Source organism: Zingiber officinale, chromosome 5B (genome assembly GCF_018446385.1).
Source record: "Zingiber officinale cultivar Zhangliang chromosome 5B, Zo_v1.1, whole genome shotgun sequence".
Taxonomy (NCBI): domain Eukaryota; kingdom Viridiplantae; phylum Streptophyta; class Magnoliopsida; order Zingiberales; family Zingiberaceae; genus Zingiber; species Zingiber officinale.
This window is the reverse complement of record NC_055995.1, coordinates 90,617,550-90,624,172: the sequence shown is the minus strand read 5'-3', so window position 1 is coordinate 90,624,172 and position 6,623 is coordinate 90,617,550.

Sequence of the window (6,623 nt, the reverse complement as noted above, 5' to 3'; positions counted from 1 at the left end):
GGGTAAGGGAACTCTAGACCTAGGTTTGGTAGTTAGAGTTCGGTAATCGATTAGGCTAATCAATTACTATAGCTTAAGCAATTAGGTTAATTGCTTAAGCTCGGAATCATGAGAAAGCATGCATAATCAATTGGTGTAATTGATTAGGACACCATAAGCGATTAGGGTAATCGCTTACAGTGCCTTTGGGTTCGAACAGAATGTTTCTGTTCAAAGTTTAAGCGATCAGGTTGATCGCTTAAGCTATTTCTCGCGATTGAATAGAATGTTGCTGAATCGATCTAGCTAATCGATTCAACAATGCCTAATCGACTAGGGTAGTCGATTAAGGTTGAAAATATAGTCGTTTATGTAGGTTTCTAACGTGGTAATCGATTAAGGAAATTTTTAATCGATTAAGGCACCAATAGTAACCCTAGAAAAGGATTTTTCGAGCACGATTCTCTGGAGCGCTTACATGATTCTTCTCCACACATTTTGCCGAATCTTGACCTTTAGAAGACAAGTGTTGTAGCACTTTCCAACTTGTCCAGAGACATCCACAAGTAACAATAGATCAAATAAGAAGAGGTTTTGAGTTGTATTTTTACATTTACTTCTTGTTTAAAATTGCATTCTTATTCTTGTATTGTACGAGGCTTCTCCATTCCCAGTTGTTCCGAGAAGGAGTTGTTTTTCATAGTGGATTATGTTGGGATTGCAAGGTTACAAATATAGTCCCACATTGAAAACACATGGGAAAGATCATGGGTTTATAAGAGAAAAGATATCTCTATTGGCATGAGATCTTTTGGATAGAGTCCAAGAGCAAAACCATGAGGGCTTAGGCCCAAAGTGGGCAATATCATGTAATTATGGAGATATCTAAATTCTTTTCAATCAAACAATTGGTATCAGAGCCCAGACTGTCAGAAGGTTTAATCCCCGACTGTGTACAAGAGTTATGATCTGATTGAGCTATGTGGGTACAATATTGACCTCGAACAAAGAAAGTGTGGGCTCCTATGTTCGGATCAAGAGGACCAGACACCAGGCAGGAAGTCCTAGTTGCGGCTAGGCAAGGAAGTCCTAGTAGGTCGAGTGGACCGAAGGACGGGAAGACCTGGTGGGTCGAGGATCGAACGTGGGAAGCATGTGGTCCTTTGTTTGAGGGGGAGATTGTTGGAGTTGCAAGGTTGCAAACATAGTCCCAGATTGAAAATACATGGGAAAGATCATGAGTTTATAAGAGAAGAGATATCTCCATTGGCATGAGACCTTTTGGGTAGAGCCCAAGAGCAAAACCATGAGGGCTTAGGCCTAAAGTGAGCAATATCATGTAATTATAGAGATATCTAAATTCTTTTTAATCCAACAGATTAGTCACCTCTTCTTAAGGTGGATACCAAGTAAATCTACTTGTTAGCATTGGAGAGCTTGGCTTCAAGTTTTATTCCGCTGCACATCATCTACGAAGTAAGCGAACGAACGTGACAAGATATTTACCCCCTAGCTCCGAAGCATCCCAACAAATGATATCAGAGTGATGCTACTCTTCACCAGACTCATCGTTAGAAGGACAATGAACTAGAGGAAGAAGAAGTTGAAGCCCAAATTTCATCAAGTTAAAGTCTTCATTAAAGGCTCAACTTCAAGAAGAAGTTTGCTCTAATGGAAGGTTTCGAAGCTCCAAAGGATAGCAAAAGCAAAATCATCAAAATGAGTAAATGAAGCGAGGAACAAGTTAAAAGGTGTGAGGCAAATGATAAGATAACCAAATTATTGGTTAGCTTATTGCCTAACACTATTATGTGCAAAATTGGGGAATATCAAGAAACCAAGGAGCTTTGGAGCAAGTTGGCGAAGATCCATGAAGAACCATCCACTACATCAAGTTAAGAAAAATCTAAAGAGGGCAACTCATTTGATCAATAAGAAGAGGACTTCAAGGTTAAGAGGTGCTCAACATCAGAATAAGAAGAAGTCCAAGAAGTTTCATCCTCAAAGGAGTGCAACGAAAAAAGCAAAGAGGGAGCATACTCTTTGTTTTATGTACAAGAGGATGAAGATGGAGAAGCCTCCACCTCAAGGATTGAGGGGGAGCGTGAAACATCAATACCGAATCAAGAATAAATCTCTTCATCTAGATCAAATGGAGAAAATGTCACCCCTACAAGTAAAGGTATAGAAATTTCAATTGTAAAAAATAAAAATCATATCATATGCTTTGAGTGTAAGGAAAGAGAGCACTACAAGAGCAAGTGCCCCACATTGACCAAAAAGAAAGATCAAGTGGCACCAAAGGCCAAGAAGAAGCCTAAGGAGGTCGAACCCATGCTACACAAGAGCAAGGAGCACATTGTGTGCTTCTTGTGTAAACAAAATGGGCATTACTGGAGCCAATATCCAAAGGGCAAGAATTCGGCCAAAGTCAAAGGAGGAAGCACAAGTCAAGGGGGAACTCTTAAGAGCAAACCCAAGGTATCGTTTATTGAACCAACTCCTTTAAGTAATAATAAAAAGTATGCTAGAAATAATTTATATCATTTCAATGCTATTTATCATGAAAATAGAAGGCATGATAGGATTAAAGAAAAATATGTAGCTTTTCATGCCAGGACCACCTCACCTTAAGTTAGGAAGGTAAATAACAATCTAGGCAAAAATTCTATGGATTTTAGATATAAACCTAGAAATAAAAATGTTGAAGGACCAAATGAAAAATCAAAATCTAAGAATTTAAGGATGGAAATCAAATCTTGAGGTCAAGGCTTAATAAATCGAAAAAGACCCTAAAAAGAATGGAAAGTATCTTTAAGGGGGCAAAATGAGCACGACCTAGTTTAGGAATATAAGAGTCATCCTATGACCCTAGAGATTTGGGATACAAATCTAAATCCAAGAAGGATGTGCCTTCTTATCATACAGTTTTATATGGTTATGAAACTAACCCTAGGTTTAGGAGTCAAGCCAAGGTTACAAGGGAAGTCATCCCTAGAACTAACCTTGAGAAGACCAATGTGACTAACACTTCTAAGAAGCCTAAGAAAGTCACTAATAAGTGTTGGTGCAACCTTAGGTCAAGGTTGACCTGGTTGACCCGACTCGAGTTGACTTGACTCGAGTTGTATTTTGATGTTTGACTTGGGAAGATTGTCGGTGCAACCTTAGGTCAAGGTTGACCTAGTTGTGTTGCATGTTGATGTTTGACACTCGTGAGAGAGTTCTATTCTTGATATGGGACAAGAATAGATGTTTGGGAGATTATTGGTGCAACCGTAGGTCAAGGTTGACCTGGTTGACCTGATTCGGGAAAAAGTCCAAGTATGGAGACTTGGCAACGGAAAAGTCCAAGCAGGGAGCTTGGCACTGGAAAAGTCCAAGTATGGAGACTTGGCACTGGAAAAGTCCAAGCAGGGAGCTTGGCACGCGAAAAGTCCAAGTATGGAGACTTGCTGGAAAAGTCCAAGTATGGAGACTTGGCAGGAAAAGTCCAAGTATGAAGACTTGGCACGGAGAAGTCACAGTGAGTGAAGCCGGGGAAAGTCCTAACTGGGATGTTAGGCGGTTGGAAAGTCCGGTGAGTGAAGCCCGGTGGAAAGTCCTAACTGGGATGTTAGGCGGTTGGGAAGTCCTGGTGAGTGAAGCTGGCAAGGAAAGTCCGGTGAGTGAAGCGAGCGGAAAAAGTCTGGTGAGTGAAGCGGTGCAGATTGGAAATCCGGTGAGTGAAGCGGTGAAAATCCTAGTGAGTGAAGCTAGGTGAATGAGAAAGTCCTAACTGGGATGTTAGGCAGTGTGAAATCCTGGTGAGTGAAGCCGGTGGAAAGTCCCAGTGAGTGAAGCCAGGGAAAATCCAGATGGATCAAGGGTGATCGGACATCCGGTGTTGAGAAGTCCAAGTGAGTGAAGCTTGGCATATGGAGTCGGAGAGGGCTCGGTGGCTCGTTCTCCGAACTAGGTTAGAGAGGGCACTCTAAACGGAGTTGGATCGATGTCCGTGGCCGATCCGGTGATCTGCGTTGCCACGATCGATCGGTGACCGATCGTAATCGGATCGATGGCTCATCGACAATCTGATCGGTCCGGAGCCGATCGGGAACCTCGCGAAGAAAACCGTGGATCGGTGCGCGACCGATCCACCCATCTTTGATCGGGCGGCACCGATCGGGAATAGATCGATGGCGTGAGGGCGAAGCTCGATCGGTCTATGGACCGTCAGAGGTTCCTGATCGGTCCACGACCGATCGGGCTTGATCGCGACACGATCGGCGGGACCGATCGGTGACAAACGAAGCCTCGTGCGCTAGGGCCGATCGGCGTAGGACCGATCAGGTTCTAGCCGTTGCGACACAACGGTTAGTTTCTTCATTGTTTCTTCTTCGGCTGTAAAGGATGGATCTTCGTGCGAAAAATCTCCTTCTTCCTCCTTCTAAGTGCTGCTGTGCTTGAGCTTTGTTGAGCTCCTCCGAAGCTTCGCGTGAGTTTCATTCTACGACTGGGTCAGCTGCTGCTGCTCGCTCTTCCGTGAAGTTGCTGCTTCGTCAACGGAAACCAGTCGAAGGCAAGCTAGCGTTTGTTTTTACATTCATATTGCTCTTGCTTCTTGCTGTATTTCTTGTACACTTATCTTGCTGTTGCAAGAGACTTTGTGGTGAGGTTTCTCCACCCACAAGGAGTATATTATTAGCCGGTTCTCCGGGGACTCATCCACCGACGGATTGACCGGACTCGTCCACCTTACGGACACGCCGAGGAGTAGGAGCCCTAATCTCCGAACCTCGTTACATCCATCGAGTTTGAGGTTTGATTTCTTTCCGTGTCGCTTCTATTGTTTTATTTCCGCTGCGCTAACTCGACATTGTAGAAAGAATCGAACGAATTGGGGTCGGCTATTCACACCCCCCTCTCTAGCCGTACGAAGGATCCTAACAAGTGGTATCAGAGCGAGGACGCTCTTCGTCGGATCAACACCCGTGGGAGCAAAGCTAGAGATGGATCAATTCGGAGAAGACATCACGATTCCACCCTTCTACAACGACAACTTCACATATTGGAAGGTAAGGATGATGTATTTTCTTAGGACTAATATGTTGAACTGGTTTTGTGTACAAGAAGGGTTTTCTCCTCCAATGGATAAAGAAGGAGAGCCTCTAGAGAAGAACAAGTGGACGAAGGAACAAGTCCACCAATCCATGATCAACAATGAGGTAACTAAAACAATTGAATTTTCATTACCTACTAATATTTTGTGTAAGATAGGTAAATACAACAATGCCAAGGAATTGTGGGATAACTTGGCCAAGTACCATGAGGAGAGCTCCACTTCAAGCCATGAAGAGGAGCCTAGTGAGCCAAGTAGCTCACATCATGGAGGGAGCAAATTGGGAGTTGAGGGCTACTCAACATCCAAGGAAGAAGAGGAGGAGAGTTCCTCTTGCTCAAGTTCGGAGCACGAAGAAGAAGCTTCTACCTCCGGGAGGGATGAAGAAGAGAACATCCATTCATCCTCAATCCTAGGTAACTCAAACACTTTAAGTTCAAGTAAATTGCATATAATGTGTTTTGAGTGTAGGGAATTTGGGCACTACAAGAGTAAGTGTCCAAAGAGGGTAAGAAAGACTCCACCGGCGCCAAAGGTCAAGGAAGCCGGAGTCCCGAAACGCAAGGGCAAGGAGCACATCGTGTGCTTCCAATGCAAGCAAAGGGGACACTATAGGAGCCATTGTCCGAGGGGGAGGCAACCTCACAAGGGCAAGAGACCGAGCACTTCTATAGGGGGAGCTAAGGCAAACCCTAAGGTATCATTTAAGTCTCATTCGTGCAATACTAGTAAGATGCATGCTAGAAATTTTATTGCACTAGTCAATGATGATAAGCATGATAACATTAGAAATCGATACACATGCTTAGGTGCCAAACATGTTAGCCTAGATAAGAACAATTCTAGAAATGCTAACCCTAGAATTAACTCATCTAAGGCTAAGGAGAACCTAGGTAGAAACCCCAAAACAACTAGACACATGCCTAGGAATACCTCAAAGAAAAATGACAAATTCAAAATTGAGGTATTAGAGAAGGAGAATCAAGTCTTGAGGTCAAGACTTGATACTTTGGAAAAGGCTCTTAAGAACTTGGAGAAGTCATCTCTAGGGTTTAAGGGTCAAAAACCCAAAGCCAAGGACAAGAAAGGTTTGGGTCACAAACCTAAGTCCCAAGTGGTCAAGCCCACTTACCACAATGTTCCATTCGATTATGGAATAAAACCTAGGGCTAGGAAGATCACCACCAAGGTCACAAGGGGAGTCACCCCTAGAGTTGATCTTGATGAGACCCAAATGACCAAGGCTTTAAAGCCTAAGAGGGTCATTAGGAGGGTTGCTAGGGAAGTCATCCCTAGTGAATTTTTAGTGAACCCAATGAGCTCAAGTAGGTATTGGGTTCCTAGGAGCATTTTCTCTACCCATAGATGGGTTAGAGAGTGTCAACTCAATAAGAAGGGTAGTTAACCCAACTTTGAGGAAATTGACACTCAAGGAGCATTTTCAAGGTTTTGGGAACCTTTGAAAATGAAAGGATAATCTTTATCATTCACTCCTTGGAAGAGTAAAGTGTGCCAAAGTGAGAATATTTTAATCTTATTTGGC